Source organism: Poecilia formosa, unplaced genomic scaffold (genome assembly GCF_000485575.1).
Source record: "Poecilia formosa unplaced genomic scaffold, Poecilia_formosa-5.1.2 Scaffold694, whole genome shotgun sequence".
NCBI lineage: Eukaryota > Metazoa > Chordata > Actinopteri > Cyprinodontiformes > Poeciliidae > Poecilia > Poecilia formosa.
In genome coordinates this window covers 22,217-45,351 of record NW_006800633.1, presented here as the reverse complement: position 1 = coordinate 45,351, position 23,135 = coordinate 22,217, and the positions used below count along the sequence as shown (strand labels likewise).

The 23,135-nt window shown below is 39.0% G+C and overlaps 1 long non-coding RNA gene across 1 annotated transcript; it reads right to left on the bottom strand.

Moving 5' to 3' along the window:
• Window positions 1-1,650: 1,650 nt before the first annotated feature.
• On the bottom strand, window positions 1,651-11,500 carry LOC103130912 (uncharacterized). The gene is made up of 3 exons (XR_475294.2): window positions 11,273-11,500; window positions 11,068-11,115; window positions 1,651-2,100 (listed from the first exon to the last, which is right to left on the bottom strand). It is a non-coding gene; the product is annotated as an uncharacterized LOC103130912 (long non-coding RNA).
• Between the last annotated feature and the right edge of the window lie 11,635 nt (window positions 11,501-23,135).

Here is a 23,135-nt window from a genome sequence, read left to right as displayed (position 1 = left end):
CTAGGGTTTTCGGGGCTAGGGCAAGGGATAGGGTTAGCATCAAGGGGTAGAAAGCAGTAGTTTAAGTTTTCCATGAGACCTTGCATCGAAAGCAAGGAAAATATTTGTAAGATTGTTCTTATCTTGTACCAGGTTATGTTAGCATTGCAGTAGATGTTCTCAGAATACAGTGGAAGGAACCTTTACTGTCCTCCCATGGAGAAATTCAAGTGAACCAGCAGCAAAATGAAAGAGAAGCCAAGCTATGTAGAGTCACTCAACGGTAACAGAAAGTGAGACTTTTCATCAGAGAGAAGTTTTACAGCATCATAAAAAAATACAGAGCAGCTTTTAAAAACAGCATGTTTTTCTTTACTTGTGCATCTAAAGAAATGTGCAATCTGAGTAGAAAGAATAAAAAACATTCACAAAATGTATATTTATGCATAAAAGAACAAAGTTACTTTTCAGTGATGTCAGTTTCGCCTCAGTATTTGATGGCATGTTGGAGATTAATAGCCAACAGAATTGATGTGCTGCCAGTGTTTATAGCATGCCAAGGCAGCAAAGCGCCTCAAACTCCCTGCTGCAGACACGTTCACTAGCTTCCATCTAGCAGAGTTTACAGTGGAGCATTAACTCAGTGCTTGCTTGTAGCCTCTCCCTGAAGAGTGATCTTCCTGCGCATCTGGACAGTTCTGTAGATTTGCTACCATGACATCAGTTTTCTGCTGCTGTGCCATTTTTCCTAACTATTACAGTTTGTGCCCACATTGTTTCACTTCGGTTTTATTTCTGTTTTGCGCTTCCTGATTTAACCTTTGTTGTCTCCAAAGTGCTTATTGTCTGGGGTCATTTTCTGAATTTAGCCTGCGGTCAGGTTGTGCCTGAGCTGACCTTCACAACGTGCCCACACAGCATATTTCTGCTTTTGTCTTAAAGTAAAACTCCCCTGGTGCAGCCACAGGAGTGAAAGGTTGGGCTTCTTACTGTCGAGCTTAAAGAATGTTGATGGTTTTTCTCTATTATTCATTACCCCAGAGTTGAACCAACATGCTGCAGCATGCTAATGTCTTAACCGCTTTGCTAGTGAGCACACAGACTGTGTGATGTCTTTGAAAAAAGTGGCTTTGACAGACAAGTAGAAGGAGATATGAAGCTGCTGAAAGAAAAAAGTAATTTGAAAGACAAAGGTCACCGCAGCTGATGGGTGAATATGGAGTGTTAATGTCAAAGTTCTCAAACTGTGGAGACTAAAATGTTCGGTTTGTTTAGATCATCACTTAGCTCCAGATTTAATCCACATTGTGTTGAATTTCAGCAATATGTATATATATTTTAAATCATTTTTAAGTAGCCTACACAGCCATAGAATTCAACATCAGCATTTGATGGCATTTATTTCTGTTCACCTTCTTTCAAAGAGTTTTTATGAATATACATGTAAACATTGTGTGGTATTTACTAGGATCTAGATTTAACTACGAGAGACACAAAACATTTGACTGGAAAAAAAAACCTAAAATGATAAAGCTGTGAGTGAAAATATAAGTACATAAGTGCAAAAAAGGAGTGAAAGTGGCATCTAGGTACTAAAAACATTTTCTATAAATTGATCAGGATCAGCGTGAGCAGTGCTATAAAAGCAGGAGTCGAGAAGGTTTGTTTTATATGGATTTTTTTATTCTAAGGTCATTGCAGACTCGATAAAATGCCCTTGCAGAATCAGTTATTGCAGCCCAGCAGTCTGAAAAGGTTTCAGCACCCCTCGTTCAGCCTCCCTTCCTTTTCTGTGTGCAGAATATTTGGGTACAGCTGTTGCTTTTGGCTGTGCACAGACCCAACATCCTCCCGACAACCTCACAAAATGCATTAGCAACACAGTTCTAATACTTTTCCAGCTTCAAAAAACTTACCCCAGATGCACCAAAATACATACATACTGGGATTAACTCTTATGACCACAAGCAAACAGCAAGAGAAAGAAGAGAAAGAAAGCTTCTCAAAGTTTCTGGAACCTCAGCACTGAAGTTTGGGTGTTTGGACGTAATCTTCTGTCAAACCGTCTGTGACCAGGAGTTCCACGTAATCCACAGTTCCACAGGAGAATCACCACAAAACCTAGACAGAAAATAACTTCTCATTATTGATGCTGAAGGTGATTCTAGAATGACTTGATTAGAAACTTAGCAGGTTAATCAGCCACTTAAATAAGATCTAGTGGAGCCTGTGGGCATGTAAAACACACAGGACACCAGGGTTTCACTACTGGAGCTGGATATGTCTACACAATGCTGCAAAAAAGAGTGAACATTTTTAACCCTCATTCTTGGTAGTAAGGATGACATGAAATCTGCTTTATGGTATTCCAGGTCAAATTCAAATTATTTTAGGCCACTCGGCCTGGAAGTTATTTGACCATTCCAGGATTTCATGTGCAAAACCCTAGAATGCTAAGACTTGTTTTATTCTTTTACCTTGAGTTTACCAGCAATGGTGCGCAGAAAAGCTGTTTTTCTACAATTTAAAGGAAATAGATGAATGTTGTCTTCTAAAAGTTAATGCTTACGTTAATAAGAACAGCTTATTAAAGAAGCAACGAATGGAACGCACACACCATGTTAATTGAATAAATATTTATGTGTAGAACAGGATATGCTTCTCTGTTTTTTTGTTTTTGTTTTGTTCTTTAGAGACATTCCAGCCCAGCAAAGATGAATTAAATCACTGCTCAAAGCTTTGTGTAACTCCAGAGAGGGAAAGTTTTCTTTGCTCATTCTCACCCCTACAGACCTGAAACCCCTCAACTGACTTTCAGTAGGAAAAAAAAGATAAAACTTGAGATATGAAAACATATGCATTCACGTACTCTTCTGCCAGGATTTTGTTTAAAAATTCATAACCCGTTCAAGAAAAGCATGTTGGTCTGCACCCTGTTCACTTGGAAAGTACTTCACTTTGTTTTGCTGACAACCCGCAGTCAGCGTTGCTGAGCTGGCCTTGGACAAACCAGCAAAAAATTGCTCAAGCACATCAACAACTACAGCAGAATTTCAGCTGACTCTGGTTTAGTGTCATTCTGTAGTGAAAATCTATTTCTGAGCCCTTTAATGGATTCCTGCAATGACGTCTATTGATACACAGGGATGGATGAGTCGCTGTCACGGCTGCTGCAGAACAAAAGGAGGACAGAGACTCGAACTGATAACGTGAGGAATTTCTGGTTGACTGATTGGTTGAATCCTGGAGCTGACATGCAGCTTTAATTACTGCCACGGCGACTGAAACGCAAAACTGGCCTTAAACTTCAGTGCTATTTAGATATTGAGTGAAGCAGATATTGCACCATAACGGCAACACTGGAAACCTGCTTCCTTTCAGAATATTTTAAGAAGAGTATGACTTTTGCAGTTTTTAATCTTTTCTTTGTTCGAATAAAGTCAGCTGTCTGCCATGGGACATTTTGAACCTGATGTGTAAATGGTGACATTTCGTTCCAGTTTCTATCATCTTCTCCAAAATGTAATCATCCTTTTATTGCAGGGAATTTGCTAGGTCCTTCTGTGACTATTATCTATTAGGTATTGGTCACTTTGTCTTTCGTTGGTTTGATAAGGAGCCAGAAATATCCACGATTCATAAGAGCCAAACAACCCAGACAAAGACCAGAACCACAACCAGTGATGCCGAAGATTCACAGCTTGTTATTTGGTGGAGTCTGGTGTTAATTTAAAACAGACTGGCATAGACTCAAAAGGAATTATTAAACAGCAGCATCTACTGAGAAATTCATTAAACAAAACCTGGGATTTGTAAAAATCTTTGTTATACTTGTGAAGATGGCATAAATACAACTTAAGACTGAAACAATCATAAAATGCATTAAGATAAAACCAAGACTGAACTGTTTTAGATAAATAATGTAGGATTTTAAACTGTTTAATTGATCTGTCTGTCCATATAAATTACTATAAGACTGATTTATTATTGCTTTTATTGTTTCAGATAAATTTAATCAAAAATAAATATGTTTTGTTGAGGTGGGCAGCAGTTTACCCAGCAAACTTTTCCTGCTAGTCTTTTTAAGGATTGCAGGTGGCAGATGAAAATAAAATTGTGATTTAGATTACATCAATAAACTGTTTTCTTTCAACACAGTTATATTCTTCAGAGTTTAATAGACTTTGGGAAAAAAAACATGTTGCATGGTTTTCAGTTTATGTTTTCCAAACTGTTATGCCGATACAAAAGTTTCTTAAAAACACCACAAACTTTGCACGCCAATTTTATGGAAACGATGAGACAGATCAATCCACAGAAACAAGCAAAACAAACTTAGCCTATACATATTGTAAATATTCCAAAATGTCTTGTGTTTTAGTAAATCTATATAGTAAAATTAAAAATTTAAGTCAGATCAGGGGGATTTCTATTTGTTGTAAGTAGCAATATTGATTTATTTCCCACCAGCATCTCTGTTGTAACAACTTAGACGAATTGACAGTTCGGTTTGTGTCTGCCTCAAATGAAACAAGTGACTAAACACACAGATTGTTTTACTTTTTGGTGGCTCTTAAACTTAGAGATTCTTTCAGGCTGAATTTCTGTGAATGTCTTCATCAGTAGCTTGTGTTGCATCCTGTCCTTCTGCTGCCTTTCAGTTACATTATGATGACGAGATCAGTAACGAGATCGAGACATCCTAACTGATAATATTTGGCATTTGAAAATCCAAATATTATACACTGAGTCAAGAGGTTAAAGAATCATGCAAGTAAAGAAACGACAGTTGTCTTGAAAGCTAAAACTAAGGGGAAAATTCACAATTCAACTACTTCCAGATCCGATGGACTTTCCAAAATGGATCAAACTATAAACTCTGGTCTCACAGCAAATCAAAATCCAGGTTTTAATTTGATTGTGATTCTTTAGCATGACCTTGAAGAGATGTTTCCTTCTACACAATCATTTAATGTGGCTGAATTAGAACAATTCTACAAAAAAATGTGAACCAATAATCCTCCACAGCAATCTAGAAGTTTCCTCGCTGTCACTTGATGACAGCTGTTGCCGCCAAGTGTGGCCCAATTAATTATTAGGCTGAGAAAGCCATTAGATGCTATGAAGATCTGCACCTGTACAAAACAACGTGAGGGCAAAGTTACTCACAAACCACCTCTGGATATCTGTAGACAGGTATATACCCATCAACGCTCATTCATGCAAAACGCTCGCAGCAGATGAACACAGACAGACTCCACTCTGAGGTTAGCTCCTGTCGATCGCTGCTCATTCATGCGCTCTGAAGACAAACAGGTTTCCCCCGAGGTACAGCGAACACTTATAAATTTATGATTCTAAGCTCATCCGCTGCCATTAGGTTCACACCTGATCCCGTCATCTTTTTCCTGTTTCCTGCCAGAAGCTGTAATGAATGAACCACGAACACAATGGCTTATTAATTCTTTTTTTTTTTTTTTTTTNGTAATGAATGAACCACGAACACAATGGCTTATTATATTATTTCTTTTTTTTTTTTTTGACAGCGACATTCAAAGCTCCTCCTCACAAGGATGCTTGATTTTATTTGATTTCATCTCATGTTATTGGCAAACACTGAGTCTGAAAGTTGCATGCAAGAAGACTTGAAATCCTTCGTGTGTTTCTGCACACATATAATGTGACGGAAAGAGAAATATTCGTTTTTTCTTAAAAATTAGTGATGATATTGCTGCCAAAACCCCGACGGGGATAGAGAGCAAGCAGAAGGAATGTCATGTTAAAGCACCGCTAGGTATAAATGGCATAACTGGCTTCAGTCGTTAATTTTACGTGACTGAATTAATTTCAAACACAACAGTCACACATCAGACAAGTCAATTAGACATCCAGAAACACTTGTACACAGTTAGTCTTGAGTTTTCCTCCAGGACATCAAATTTATTCAGTGAAGGAGAAAGTACGTTTTACATTATGCAGTGAGCATCTTCAGAGTAAAACACTGGATCAGAACTGAGATAATTAACTGATAATAGAGCCAGCGGCTTCAAACAAACAACAAGAAATACAGTCATATTCCATTTATGCACAAAAAGTACGAATGGGACAAGAAATGAACTCTGAGGAACACGCAGGCCGTTTAGTGAACAGCAGCATAAAAAGCTTTAGAAGCAGTGGCACACCGAGAACATGTCCACAGGGACAACTGGGCCAATAAAAACTTTAATAGCTCAAAGAAAATAAATAAAAATAAAAAATAATTAAAAGCAAAATAGTCTGAATTATTACCGACAGAAGTGTTTTGTCAGAACCAGAGCAAAATGTATTTAGAAACCTGATAAAAGCAACATCATTTTCAAAGTAACTGATGTCCTAGTTAAAGGTCTGCCCTTCTGGTTGTGTACTGAGAGCAACTGTGAGGCTCCAAGTTGCTCCACGCAGCATTGTTATCTGGGATGTCGCCCTGATGATAGCCTGCCAAATTCACAGGAAATAAAAGGAGAAGTAGGTCATTTTCACAGTAACAGTTCAGTTAAATTCACAGCCTTAAATAACCACCTGATCCTCCATGTCAGTAACTTTCACCATCTACTTAAACCCGAAGACTTAATTACTTGTAATTTTTTACCGATTTGCCATTAACGCTGCCAGTTTAATAGTCAAGCTGTGAATGAGTCTCAAAGTCACTGTCTGGTCCAGATACACCATGTGTCTTAATCACAGCTCACTGGAAACAACCTCTGGTAAAAAAGCACAGACTCACTCCTGGAAGTTTTCATTTTGCTGCAAAACAAGAAGATGGAAAGTCAGCCATGGTGCATGGAAATCCTCTGATAGAACTCTGTAAACATGTCTATACTGCTTTAATGGTCTACCTTTCACCTCATGACTGCTTGAAAAAGCAAAAAAAGTAACTTAAAAATGCATACAATACTTCTATTTTCATTTATTGTCATTGTATTTTAGGGAAAAATACAGAATGTTGATTTCATTTTGTAATTAAAATGAATTTGAATCCACTGTTTTGACCTGGGACCTTTTGTGTGTTATCTCTACACAGCAGAGTGTCTCTCACTGCAACTACAGCTATGACTGGACAGCAAGGAAATGAAATCACACAGAAGTGCAGCGAGACAGAGACCGGAAACCACAAAACACACAAGCAATAATATGGATTTCATTTTGTGGTATTAACATAACCAGGGGAGGAATTAACATACAATCACATGCGGTCATACACGCCCACTAATTCTCCCTCTCCTCCACACCCCGTACTCCTCGACATGCAATTAGATAAGCGAGTGCTCAACGAGCCTCTCGACGCCCACACGCTTCCATTTCAGAGCCGCTTTTCTAACTCTGAAGCTGAACTCTACGATGCCACTTTGACCAAAATCAGTGAAATGCATCCCCCCCTCTTCACCACACCCCCAACCTTGTGCAACACAGAGAGTCGCGTCCTGCTGTCCCACTCCAAACAGCCCAGCTCCCCCCCTCTGTTATTCAAGGTCATGTGCTTTAATTTGTCAGAATGAAAGTGATTATTTTAACTCCGCTATCCAGGAGAGAAACTGACTAATCATTGTGAAACTGTTGGTACAAACATCTCCCTGCTGCAAAGTCATAATGAAATGTAAGTGTGAACTCTTTTAGTTAACACGTGAGTGCAAAACTAATTATTTCATTCTTCTGAAATCAGGAAGTTTGGTAAATATCTGAAAAAACATGGATGAACTATAACATTTGATGCTATGTTAAACCTTAAGTTATTTTGTTTTAAATAAATAGCTTAACATGAAACTTTTGACTATACAGTGGCTATTAAAAAACCCAAAGCATCAGCCTTCCTCCACCGTGTTTTGCAGTTCTTCTAAGCTTGTGTGCTGATCTATTTTGAACTATAAGACAGTCTTCCAGATGTTTGCACATAGCTCAGAGTAAAACATTAGTGTACAGTGTGTTTTACCTTTTTCCTTCTTTTTTGCATGTCCTGTCCAGTTGTTGTTGTCTGAGTGTCAAAGTGAGGCCCATCAGATTTACCGTCACAAGCGAAGCATTACGGCTTTCCCATGATGCTCCACTTCACATGAAACTTTATTAGAAATTGCTTTGGGGACGTTGGGTGGTTCAACTGGCAGAGCAAGTTCACTGTGTGCAGCGGCTGCTGTCCTGGGTTCGATTCCTCGTCTCTCTCTAGAGTTTTCTGTCTATTGACAACAAACTCTATCCTGTTTTTAGTCAATTTACTGTTGAATACCGACCACTAGTGCTATAAAAGAGCTTTAGATGGACACAGTAGAAAAGAAAGGGAGGAAGACAAGCCTTTTCCTGTCCATTTACTGTATAACAAAGGCCACTGCAGCCTAATAAAGAAAGGGAGAAAGGTGTGGAAAATATTTAAAGGGAAAGAAGGACATAAGGATGGAGGAGAGAAAGAAGCACAGAGAGGTGAACATGTCAAGAATCCTTCATATCTGCTTCTAGACCTGCAGAAAGAGAGAAACCCAACAGCATATGGATGTATGATAATTATAACATCACTGAAACGTACACAGTGCAGTTTAATGCAAGATGTATTTAGTGGCAACCGCATACAATGAGTGTCTTTGAAAAACATCTGAATCTAAACTTTTCCCACAAACTGATGTAGTTGTGATCATTTACATGTTGTTGGCATAAAAACATTATTTCTTTTCTTTTTTTTTTAAACAAGACATTTAATTTTCCTGCCGTTTCCTGTGAGCATATTTCACTTAACAGGTTACAATCAGAATGACCTTGGAACACCAAACACACCACCTTTTCTGAAAAAATAAATAAAACGTATCCAGATTTTCTGTGAGCTTCTGCTTGATTCTGTTAACATCAACGTTCAGTTTTGCACCTTATTCATTGCTCTTTCCTCTCCGTTTAGCCTTCAGGATCTTTCCACAGACTGTGATTTCTGCAGCAAAGGTAGAAAAAAACATAACCGGTGCCTGCAACATTAACCTCTGATGCTGTGGGGCTAAATTTCTTAGCTGGCCGGACAGCTTTTCATTTTTTACTTTCCCAAACAGGTCTGACAAGCACGCAACCGTCAGGCAGCATCGGTTTAAAAAGATGCAACACTTTGGAGGCATTTTAGGACAAAACTGCCGGCAACTTTCGCAAATCTCCACGTTTGTGCTGATATGATTCATCTTCTCTCTCTGCTCTATCATGGCAGGTTTTTCTTTTTGTTTTTCACTCTAACTGTGACCTTTTATACCAGCTATAAATGGCTTTGGCTTCAGGCATGTTTTGATGACACTTCATACAAATTATGCTGTTTTTTAGGCTTGTTGAACTCCAAAATGGACTGTAGATGTAGCTCCTATAGGAGAATGACTTTAATGGATATTGTTCATCCAACAAGAATGACGTCATGGTTAGACTCTGCAGATTTCAAACATGTTTTTTATATCATTTTGCAGCTAAAATAATGTGCATCCAGTACGTCTTACGATGTAAATTTATTTTCCAGAACAACAAGGAGTATGTCAAATAAAAACACCTGAATGTTTGAAAAGACATTTAAAAAGTTCATGCAGATTTTTCATGCTTTGCCATATTATGTAATAATCTTTAGAAATAACTTTAAATTCAGCATAAATTGCCATTGTTAAACCGAAAGAAATGCCTTACATTTTATTATTATTATGCCAAAAAACACAATTCCAGCCTAGCTGAAGTTTTATCCTACTTATTTACTGAATTAATAAGCTCTGGTTTCATACTGTTCACTGTCAAAGCAGCGACTTCTTGAGTCAGTTTGGTTCTATTGAGCTCAACTCAAGTTCTCAACAAAAATTATGTTAAGGAACATTACAAGACAAACACATGAAATACAATTCAAACTTATAATTCTTATAATTCTCCCTTTGTGCATTATGGATTAGGTGGGAAAGAAGCAGACCCAGAAAAAAACTAGAGAACTGATATTTGTTGTGGGAAAGAAAAATAAGTAGTTAAGTACCCAGTTAAAGTACTGGGTACTTAACTGGGTACCCAGGTCTCTGTCCTAGTCCTTTGACTAGGACAGAGACAGAGCTGAGCACATAAATCACTGAGCCTTTTCTATGGAGCAAAACACAAAGTGAGTACATGTAGTAATTGGAATCAATGACCTTTTCCAGAAAAGTGATGGTGTTAAATACAAAATCACTGAACCAGTATCAGTTTCTATGTTAAGAATAACATACAGAACCAGAAAGCGACACAGACAAACACTGGACTGAGCGGATTGTACTTTCTCTTAGGGGGAAAAAAAACAAACAAAAAAAACAAAACCCCAACAATAAGTGGCAACAATAGTTCTGACAAAGAGAAAAGAGATACAATTAAATACAGAATCACAGAGTATGGAGGTGACGACAGTAATATCGCTGTTCACGGTATCATCTGAGAAAGTGACGTAGGATTTATTTCTTTAGGAAAGAAAAACTGAGTGATTGAGAGCAATATCTCCATAAAAGGCTTCGTCAAAGAAAGAGAGACAATTAACACATTTAGCAAACTTCCTGAAACTCAATGATAAAAAAGTATTAGAAGGTGTTTTAAGATGGAGGACAGAGAAAAGTGGCCATCACTCCTCCAGCTGTAACTCTGTAGCTAAAGGCTCCAACTGCAAGCTTTATCAAAAGAGGGCTGGGTTTATTGTAATTCATCTGGTGCAAATGTTAAATCGTGTTTTAGCAAAAGGAAAACACTCATTTAGTGTTTACTATTTTCACAAGGGAAGCGTTTTTACTGGTGGGTTTACCCCTCTCCAGCTCAGCTCTCCACCAAAATCTCAATCAAATCTTCCCACCTACTTCAGCAGCAAGACCTGCTGCAAGGCACAAATATGTTAACTACATCTTGCACTTGTGCTTTCGATTGTCTCAGTCACAGCTGAATGTGTGGAAGGGCACCTTGAGGGTCGATGGACGGCCACTGCCCTTCCAGAGGCTGACAGAGTCATTTGTCAAACGAGGAAGGCCATGAATTCACTTCACCCGCTGTCTTTCTCTGAATGTTTAACCCCCTGTGCCACACACACACACACACACGCGCGTGCGCACTCACCTACACACACGCCACCTGCCCCTGCAATGCACGCGAGGGGATCCGGATCTGATGGAATTAGAGTGAGACAGGCAGAGAGTTTATTTAATTAAAAAGAGACAGGAAGAGGACTCCGTGACATCATTTCAATGTCGCCTCTCAGCCCCCTACGCCCGAAAATGTTAGCTGTCAAGAGCTCCATCTGGTAATCACAAGACCCACTCACATTCTCGTCCACGCCCGGACCGACACAGACGCCCGGGCTTCCGCACTGAGTCAGAGGTTCAGATGGAAAAATAAGACAAAAACGAGCAGAAACGCTCTTCCTCCCCACACATGTGGGATGTAAATCAGCTGCTCCAGTCCCACCGTATGTCCGTGACGTTCTGCTCATACCACAGCTCATCTGGAGCAGGAACACATGCTTGTCAGCTACTGTACAACGTCACAGAGCCACAAACAGACTGAGCTCCTGTGTCGTTGCAGACGACGACGCCTGCAGGAAGCTTTTGAAGAGAGAAACTTCAGAATAAGTTCACAAAGGACGGTTAAAATTATTGGTTTTTTAACCTATTTTCATTAACTGGAAGAAAACCGACTTTCTCCAAGAGGTTCTTAGTGCAAAGAAGCTGAACATTTGTATTTCAATTTATCGTCCACATAGATACTAATTACATATTTTCTTTTCTTGCATTTTGGAAATTATAAAATACCTAAAAGGCCTTAAAAGGGAGCAATAATTTCAAGCTGCAATAATTTCTGTGTTCTACAAGAACTATGGAGAGAGTGTATTATCACTCAGTAGTAATGAGACCATCCCCACATCATCCCCAGCTAATATTAAAAATCTCATTTCCCTAACTGACATTCACTTTAATGATTGCTTCATTAAAACTACTCTGGAAATGGAAGCTCAATTTCCCTGCAATGCACAAAAAGGCAAAGGCCATTTCAACTATTTTAATTTCTATTGATTGCATTTTTTCAGACTTTCATCCTCTAAATACAACTGAGGCTGCAAACGAGTCTAGAGACACTGGAAAAAATGGACACTGAAATGTATTTATTTATTTATTTATTTATTTATTTATTTATTTATTTATTTATTTATTTCAATAAAATCCAACAACAATCAGAAATATGTCGTCTGGACTGGGGATAAAAAGTGTCGCGCTGTGGCTTCTCTCTATTGAAAATAGAAGAAGAGAAAATACATTTTATATTTCTAATGAAAATTAAAGACTCCAGATTATGGAGGAAGAGTGAGAAGGGGCAGAATCCATATTGCTTGAGGTCCAGTGATGATTTAATTTGCTTTTATGGAGATGCATTAATTCTCCAGCAGGACTTTGCGCCTGCTCACCCATCCAAATTTAATGACCAGTGGAAAGAGACTGGTCAGCAAACTGGCCTCACCTGAATCCCATTCATAAAATATTGTATTATATTGAGCTGCTTTGTTCATACTCAATCAATATGAGTTTGAAATTTACATATTGATTAATTTAAATTTACATTGACGTTTCAGTGGTTGTATTTGTTTTCTCTTCGATGCTGCATGGTCTTCACGTAAGATGTGTGATACACGGCCAGTATCTCTGATATCGATACGTTTTATCTAAGTTTGATCTAAGATTTTGATCTTTACGTTTTTGTGTGTTTTTTGTCTGAATTATTTACTTCAAACCTTGGACAGAAATTGAGCAAAATGTATAGATATCTAAAATGTGTTGGAAAGATCTATTAAAATGATCTGACTTGGTATTGAAATCAATGTTATGGATCGATTCGACCACCTCTGGTTTTCATGCGTACCAACTTCTAGTATTTATTCAATTGCCCTTTTAATTTGTTTTTCTGTACGAATGGTTCTTAGTTGCTGCTGTGATGTATCTGGACATTTGTGGACTTCTGTTTTGTACTTAGTTATACCAGGCATGCAAATATTTTCCGCTCCTCAGCTTTTCTATACCAACCATAAAATTGAGGGNCACCTCCATCCCGTCGCCCGGTCAAAGGGCCGACGGAAACAAGTCAAGGCAGAGTTAAAAACAAAACTAGAGGAACTCGTACACAATTCCTGTGACAATGAAAGCGCTGTTGTACTCTGCCCCCGTCCCTCGCAGACATAGGGCAGCACCGACCCATGTCGACTTATGGCTGCAACCACCCACCCACGGGGTCACGGATCCACCCCGAACACGTATTTCTTCAAATAACCAAATGTCCCCATGTGGCTAAAGTGCTTCCTCAGGGCAAAGGTGACCCCCCCAGATAGCCTCCGACCCCCCCACACCTCCATCCCGCCTTTGGAAACGATTTCCCCATTCGCCTGACTCCACGTGTCAGGAATGAGCCCAAACGGCCTCAACCCCGAACTCAGAGAAACCCTCTCCACAATGGAACACAAGGACCCTTCCAAAACCAATACAAGAGCGCCCCCGAGTGTGTCTGGCACGACACTGCCCGTCCGCCCGAATGGCTAAAACTGATCCCCAATTCCCCATTCAAATGCTGCACCGTGGCCAACATGGACGTCATAGCCCCTAGGCAGCATTTTCCGCCATGGCGTGGCATTTTCAATTATAACCTCCGGACACATGGGAGCCCTGGGTCTAACCTGAATTATTGAAACTCTGCAACGCTAAAAGCTGTGGATAAATAGTCCAAAACCTGATGGCGATCATGAAGAAAACACGCTGCTATAAATTCAGTTCATTAGCAGATGCTTGACACTCAGAGGTTTTTTTTGTCACCTGGCTGCTAAGTGCTACATTAGCCACCTGCAGGTTGAGATGGATTACTGATAGTAAGGTGGTAATCATTTCCTGACAAGGTTTTTATAAAATGCATGAAAGACAGTGCTAAAAATATTCTCTGGACTCATCAGATTCAGGATTCAAGAATAAACTAAGAGACTAAACATAAAGGAACCAACTAACATGGCGACACCTTAGTAACGATAATAAACAGAAATGAAGTGAATATGGAGAGACCTGCAGAACAGACCTTCACTGTTCAACCTATAAAGTTTTTATTTCCTTCCCTGCCTACAAACCGTCCTCAAAATTAGTCATGGGATCATTAATTAGACAACAAATAATAATAATAACAGCATCATATTCTTCCTCTTGGTATCTCTTTTTTAACTTTGCCTTTGGAAAGTGTGTGGACTGAGTGGACTATTTGTCTTGCCGTAGAAATGATTTATGCGTTTTCATTCCTGCAGTTCCCCTCATCAGTACGGACTTGACATCAACACAGTATTAACGGTAATCTCTTTTGGTCATCTTTGCTGTTTATTAGCGATACCAGTTTTAAAACCCCAATTAAAAAAAAGGTTTTAATGAAGCTTCAGATTAAAAATGAGTTTTACGGAAGTCGTTTGGTTTTTGATAGCCGGTGATTCTGGTTGGGTTATGGACGGTAAAGCCATTTACAGGAGCTGATGATTTGCTGGATCTGTATTCCGACCAGGTTTCAGAGCGGCTTTAGGATGATGTATGATCGTCTCCAGATCCCCACTGAGTCCGTCATGTTTACTTAGCCCGAGGATCCCAGCACAAATGTGCGTGGATAGTTAAACAGTCCAGGTGTTGCTTAGGTGTGAGCAATTTAATCGGTTTATCCGCAGACAATGTGTTGTGAGTGCGTGGAGGGGTGTGTGTGTGTGTGTGTGTGTGTGTGTGTGTGTGTGTGTGTGTGTGTGTCGGTTTCCCTCGCAGCTTCCTGGCACAGAAGCTCTGAGGAGAAGAAAGATGTTATATGCAGGGAAGTCTGCTTCATCTGCCTCAATGAGGGCGTGTTATGGACAGTCTGGGAGGGATCAGCGGCTCAGAGAGGAGAGGAGGTGCACATGAATGCAGTGAAACAGCAGCACTAACACCGAAGTGACATTATTCTGTACTTTAACAGCCCCACTCTTCCCATCTTCAGATTTAGTTCTGACAGATCAAACCTGCTCTTGTTTGTGAAGGACTTTTACTTCTCCACTGTTCGGTCTGCCGCTCCACGTTGGGAAACAAGCGACCTTCAGCTCCACTGCAGGTGGAAGGTAGAGTTAGAGATCAGGAATATGAAACAAAAGAAAACATGTTTTTCCTCCTGCTTATTGTTGCTTTCACGTTTCCATGACTACAGCTCAGCTGATTCAAACCCCCATTTTACTTCTAAAAGTAAACAATTATTTATAGCTATCTTATTTTTTGGCTAGTCTGCAACCTGTGATGGAGTGTCAGGGTCATTTTAAGCAAAAAATAAAATAAAATAAGAATATAGTCACATGACAATAAACTTCCTATGTTATAAGAATAAGGTTGTAGAATTGCAAGAATAAAGTCATAATATTACAACTTTATTTTTGCGCGAGTTTGTCGTGATATTATGATTTTATTCTTTTATTATTTCAACTTTATTCTTGCACAACTTAATTCCTGTGATGTTATGACTTTATTCTTGTAATTTTATATGTTGTATTTCAGTTTATTAGCCCTAATACTCCGTCATAGTAACCAACATATTTATTATTATAATTACTGTTTTTATTTCGTAAACCTCTGCTAGATGTCAACCAATTAGCTTAGATTTGGGTTTGAGTCAGCATGGCATGTCAGGTTTTTGTCAGGAAATGGGTTAAAGTGGAAGTAGAGCTTGGAAATGTTTTCTTTTGTCAGAGAGAATCTTGAAAAGATTTTAAGATATTAGTCCACTGAAGAGCCTAAAACCCAAAGTAATGACAATCTGAGCCTGAAAAGCAATTAATTCAATGTGATTTAATTTCTTGACTCAGAAACTTCTTGTCAGCCAAAGTAAGGCGGTAATCAATGAGATTTAGAGAAAAGGTCTTATTGCAGAGAATGGAAATTCAAAGTGAAGAGAAGTCTTTGAAAACCAAACAAGAAGACCACTTGGAAACTCTGCAGCAAAACATCTCAACTAAACCAGGAGAAGCAGGGAAGCCACTGTGTCTTCGTTCTGTTCAAAGGTTAAAAAAATAAATAAATCCATATTCGAAGGTTCACAAGTTAACACGCTCTATTTCATTCTTCCATTCTCCATTTCAAGGGTACAAATAACAATGTCACTGTCTATTTGCCATTTCACAGGGTTGTTATGTGAGGAAAATGAAATCTTGAAATCTTGCCGTCATATTAAGGTTGCCCAGCAACAGACAGAGACTCATTTCTCCTGATCAGGAGACAGTCCATTATATCTCTCAGTAGATGATGTAAATGTGGGAAAAAACAAACATGTTATTAAAGAAATATAAAAATACATTTGTTAAAACGGATGCCAAGTTTCTCCTTGCATTACATGAATTGTCCCATAGTGAGACAGATGTTTATCTCTGTTATTCTCTTTGCTCATTGTAAGTTTCCTTTTTTATTAAAGTCTCTTTCTGTTTTTGGGTCATCCTTATCAACCAAACATGATACTTGGGCAGTCAAACCTCATCTTAGAGTAATCAGATTTGATCAAATCTGATAGCGGATGTGAACTCAATTAGACCGAATGCTGGCACTGAATCAAAAAGTGGCTAATGAAAGTAACTGTAGCTGCTTATTACAGCTATTAGTTTTTATTGCATTTCCCTGTTTAATATTACGGGTATACATCACACAGAAGGTAAATGAAACTAACACGATTGGTCATGGTTTGAATTTTTATGTCACAAAACATTTTTCTTTTGCTCCAGAATAGAAGTATGAGACTGAGCTACTCCTGTCTAAAGAGCGCCACAGGAACAATTTATGATTGCTAATCTACAATATAAAAATATTGATATCAGCAGCCTCATAAGATGATTACTTTCTGGCATCGAACAGGAAGAAATTGAAAATGTTTCTGTCGTTTAACAGAAGTGCTGGTGTTGTCAGTAAAAGTTGAATTAAAATCTTTTAACACTGGTATTTTCTTCTAAAGCCTCTGTCTAACTTATCAAGTGAACTCCACAGAGGAGTCTTTTTCATGGTGCATGGAAATTAGAGGGAGACACCAGGGGTCATGCTGAGACAGATTGGAGCAAAGTAGAAGCAACCAGGAAGCACGAGGCGAAACCATCAGGGAGGCTGCAAAACAGCAGGAATGTTTTTTATAACCCACTGACAGGCACACAGATTGTTCTCGAAATATGTCAACATGGATGAGCGCCGTTACTGGAATCCCCTCCTGGTTGGAAGCAGTGGAGGGATCTCAGTGATTTTTGCCCTACCTTGTAATAAAACCCTGCTGATGGACTGCGATGAGGTGAGAGATCGTAATAATAAAAAAAAAACGAGAATCAGGAACAACGACTGCCGGAGACGATCCCTTCTGCTGCTCTCGAAAATGACTTTCATTGAATATCTCTGCTGTTGTGTTCCACTTATTGCATCACAGGGATATATAAAACCGCAGAGAGTTTTGCTGAAACAAATCAACAGAAAATGTGTAAATATTAGGGAGAAACCAGATAATGAAAGCATTCCATCAGGTCCTGGATTTTTTATCTTTTTATTTTTCCTGTTTAAGCCCATATTGACGCTACAGATGAAATTGTAGCAGGGATGGCAACACATCAGAGAAAAAAATCCACTATTGGTGGAAGAAAATTGTAGTTTATTGGAGGAAATAACAGAAAGTCCGGGGCTGAGGGAAACAGATTACTGTTTGATGTCACCACAGTGAAGTTTGTGCTTTCCTCATTAAAAACCTTTCACCAAGTCTTCAGCTTTCCAGGTGAAAAAAGAAAACATGTGCAAGGATTTGTATTTTGTTGATAGGACCAAAATGCAGACATGAACTTAAACCTAAAATCTTTGCCCATTTTTTTATTAGAGTCATAATCAACTAACTGAAGTCAAATTACCAAATTATAAAAAAAAAAAAGACCATCCAAGAAAAACGAATCGGTATTGGAAATGGTTTCGTTGATACTTATCAAAACCAAAATTCCCACTCTTGCACACCCCTACTGTCAAGATGGCCCAGTCAAAGTTCTGACATAGCTTCAACTGAGAATCTGCAGTGATACTTAGTAATGAATGTTCACTCTCCATTCAATCTGAACTTCAGTTATTTTACAAAGGAGAAAAGGTGGAAAAAAACTTAAGACATAAAAAGCTTTACACTACTTTGAATTGACCCATCACGTAAAATCACAACAAAATACTGACGAGTGCATCACAAGCTGACCTTCTTTGCAGAAGCAAACAAGATCAGATTTCTCCTTTGCAATCAGAGTCTGTTAGTAAGGGGTTAAAGCACCCAGGCAGTTCCACATAAACCCATTTCATTTACCCCTCCAGTGCTCCCAAACAGCACCTATGACTCTCAGTTACAGGTAAGTGCGACTGAGTTAAATGGACTTTCCACTGCAGCTGATTGTTGATGACCCGGGTTGGAGGGCAGGATGAAGGAAGGATGAAGGTTGGTTGAACTGGAAGAGAGTTAAAATAACTGGAGAAAAGCGAAAAGGGGAGAGAAGAGAGAAACCGCAGTGGAAAGTGAGCGACGTGCCGCTGCTCTGCAAAGCACCTGCAGTGACACTGAAAACCAGCTGAGAGTGCTCTGATTGATTTATGGCTTTGAATATTTTTCAGATGATTTTTAGTAATGGCAGAGCGGCATATAGGTGTGTGTGTGTGTGTGTGTGTGTGTGTTTGTGTGTGTGTGCGTGCAGAGAGCATCGCAGGCAAAGGTAAACAACTGTAAAAGCAATTTCACAGCATCTGCGTGGGAGAGTGAGTTTTTGTATAACCGCAGGAGACACATACGTACAGTATGCTGTGGAATTATAACATTTTTAAGATTGCTGTACGGCGATGAAAAAATAGAACCACAACAGAGGCTCATCGGGGAATCTCTAATCTGGGAAAAAACATCAAAGCTTTGAAGTACAAAACAGATGAGGAAAGCCTCAAAACACACACGCTCTACATATGCACACACAAACACACACACCCTGCACTGCACTCAGTTTTAACATGTTTCAAATGAGGATGACCTGTGCTTGCAGTGTAAGCCCGTCCGCTGCAGTTTCCTAAAAAGGGAGCAGGATAATTACTGGTTACACTGTTAAACTTCTAGTTAAAAGGAGAAGTTGTGTCTGCACAGTGCAGAAAAAAATATTATTTGGTTGTGTAACCAGTTGTTTATATAATTTATTTGTAAAAAATAAATAAATAAAAATACATTCATTTGGAATTTTATGAGTCTAATAGCCGACTGCTGCAGCAAAGCGTCCCAAAGCCATGACGGTTTTCCCTGCTGCAACACTTTGGTTTATGCAAAACATGTCCTCTATCCTGATGTCCAGATAAAGTACGTTTTGGTTAATTTGTCCAAAGAACATCACACAAGATGTTCAGCCAGCTTAGTGTAAAAATTCATAATAAGAATGAATATGCTGAGACATGTTAGAAAAAACACAAGCTGCTGTAGGTGGTCTTAATTATTTTTCAACAGGGAGAATATCTTATGCTGATGTAATTGCTGTTTAAAAGAGAACAATAAATGTAAACTGAAGTATGAAGCTAAGGTGAACAAAAATATGATACTGGGAATAAAACAGCATCAAAACACAAGAAAATCAGCTTTGAAAATGATTTCTTGAAAATTTCTCTTGTTTTCTCTTTATTTTCTTCAGATTGTTTCATTATGCCAGCAAAGTCTTAGTGACACAATCCTGACAATGTCATTTTGACATAAATCAGCTCCTATATTATGTAGGAGGGGATGTATCACTGTGTGTGTGAGTGTGTGTGTGGACAGATTGAAAATAAGAAAGCAGAAAGAAAATGGTGGCTGAGGAGAACCTGCAGCCTTGCAGAGGTAATTTGGTTTCCTTTGCTACACAAGGACACTCCTTTGGAAACAGTGGGCAACTCCATTTAGTTGTGTCAAAGAAGCCAGCAGGCTTAGCAAGGATTAGACAGCAAGCAGGAGAAATCCTTTAATAGGAACAAGCAGAGCAGCGAAACCGAGTCTCATCAGCATAAGGAAATTATAGGTCAGTTACAAAACACATTTTTTGGCCTTTGAACACATTTTCACAGGGCGTCAGCCTCCTGTCACCGATGAACAAAGCTTATATCTGGTCTCAGATGATGCAAAGGAACCTACACAGCAGGAACTGAGCTTCTGATTGTCGTCTATTTAATAACTTTATACATGACACATCAAATGCAAACATTTTTTAATATATATCTACCTAAGTTACATCTCTCCAAGACAGAACTATTTGAATTGTTTGTTTCTCTTCTGCCTCACAGACAGAAACACAGATGTCACGAATGAGGGATTTTACAATCAAACAGAACAGAAATCATTGTCTTTCTTGATTGTCTTAAATGATAACATGTTTTTAACTATAATATTGAAACAGAATTGGACAGAAATGAAAAAAAAAAATACAGTGAAAACTAAATTTTTGTACTTGCTAATGTAAGCAGTGCAGCACAGCTAACCCATACAGGAAGTTGGAAATGCACTGGTTACAATACGCTTTTCTTTTTTGCCATGTGGAAAACAATGTAGGTAGATAATTATTGTGGTCAGTGCAGTCAGTAGTTGTTGAGTACATGGTTAAATGTCAAACAATGTTGCTGTGATGCCATTTTTGTTGACCATAGATTTTTAAAGGGACACAAAAATGTTTTTGATGCTTATGTAAATTGTCACTATGGAAACTTTAGTAGAAGTGTGAAGCATCCATCAAGAAAAATGGATACCTGAATGAGATAAGTCCCACAAAACTGCAACACTAAAGTAGACAATGTGATATTAATGAAATGTGCTTTATTGTTCTATAATCATATTCATGGCATTTATTTTAAGTATTGGTCTGGGATTCAGTATCAGCAATGGTCTTATATTTAAACATACAGATCTGGATAGAGATGATTATGTGTTGTGAATCATTATCCATGATTGCTTATGGGATGTTTTTTACTGAAAGAGTTATAAATGAATAAAAAATAAGGTTTCAGGCTGTTTGTGTTGTCATTGTGCTTCTGTCTAAACACTACCAACCTGTGATGGTTTGGTTATAACTAATTCTGAGTAATTTTGTAAGTTTGAAGCTAAAAAGTAGAGTAATCATGACTATAGACCAAATCTGTTTGGCCTTAGGTGAAATGTTTATGCCTTTGCTGCTATAATTTCATAATATATTGTGATTATTATATAAGTGAACCAGTTTTGCAGCAGATACAAAACAGCCTGAGGTAAGGTTTCTCCATCTAACACTTAGCTTGTGATAAGAAAACACATCCGCAAAAAATTAAGCCCAAACTTCTTGGATCATCAGTTTAGACGTATCTGAGGAAAACTTAGAGAAATCCCATCATGTCAAAAGATTAAATTCTGCCCAGCCTCCGGCCTTGCTCAGAGGCTAAGAAAAATCCTTGGCAGAACTTTTGCCATTAGATTATAGAAGCGGCTCAAACCCCAACAGCGCCTAGAAGATTCAGTCATCTTTATTACCGGGAGCAGATCTGACACCTTTATGCTCAGAAAAACAAGGTCAGGTAAATAACACTGTGCTTAAACCCTCGCTGAGCAAATCGCCCCGAGGGTAGCTGCATTAGAGCCCCAGTTGTGTGCAGCTCAAGGCCTCTCTGGGGCGCCGCGCTGGTCAGGGTTTCCTCCCTCCTTCCAGCTCACGATGTGAGCAGCAGGACGATGATAAACAGGCCAACATGATGGATAAGAGCAGGAGGGGGATCTTTCAATCAATCTGTCATCCGCAGTTCCTGTTTCGTCTGCAGGAAGCACGACTGATGTTTCGGTCAATACTGTCACGGGGAGATGTGTGTGTATGTTTCACCGTTTCTTCACGGGTTTTTATCTGGTTGGTACAGATGGTGTCATGAACGTGTCGGGAAGATCGGAAAGATACGGTTTCTTATTTAGTCAGATGAAACTGTGTGTAGGTTAAACACGTGAGCTCATTATGTAGAATGTAAAATGGCACCATCTGCTGCCTGGAAAAACCTGCTGACAGAACAAATCAGACAATACAAATGGTCACTTCGGTTGGCTCACGGGGGTCACCTCCCCTACTACACATCTGTCTGTCTTCTCCAATTTATCCTTTATCAAAAAATATGTCAGACACGGAGTTGTGACCTTCAAAATAGCTGTAAAGATTCTCCAAACAGCATCTGCGGTTATATGGACCTTGGATCTTATCCCTCCTGTATCTCTAAATCAGTGGTGCCCAAAGTGGGTCCTGGAGGGCCGGCATCCTGCCTGTTTCAGTTCTCTCCCTGGTGGTAGTAACAACTTTCTCAGCATGTCCAATGAGCCATCATTTGATCCAGGTGCGTTAAACCAGGGAGAGAACTAAAACATGCAGGATGCCGGCCCTCCAGGACCCACTTTGGGCACCACTGCTCTAAATGCACTTATCTATATCAAAGATAAACTGGTCCTTCTGTGCCAGTGACTTGTGAAACTACTAACAGTTCAGTTTAAGTTACCGTCATAAACTTTGATGAATTTTAAAGATAGACCAACACAAAGTAGTGCTTTTTTTTTTTAAAGTTGTCAATACTGTACAAAAAAAAAATCAAGTTTGACTCCATCCACCTTCCCTGTCCTGTCCACTCAATGCTGCACAATAAAACACATGGTTGTAATAAAATAAGATAAAGTTTAAACGGTATGAATATTTCTGAAGGTAGTGCAGCGCCACATAAAATGTAATTAGTGTTTTAAAGTATTTATAGGCCTAATACTTACAAGCCGACTCAACAAGGAGAAACCACCCACTTATCCCTCATTAGCTTTTGGTGAATTAACTGAGCTGTCAATTAATCTTGACAAGTAGTGGGCACACTCCCTTTAGAATAACTAGGCATTGTAATAGGGGGCTCATAATGAGTAACATGATGTTCCAGATGGTTTGTACCATCAAACCCATCTGGGAGGTCAGCCTTCCAAACAGTTTGGGAAAAGAGCACGCAGGCTTCAAATCTGCTCGCTCCAGAAAGCGGTGAGTCATCTGTCTGTCACTGCTGACGGCTAACAAAAGCCGCTAATAAATCATATCCTCACCCATTTCTGTCCGCAGAAAAGCAAAACATCAAAGACATTCGGGGAATATT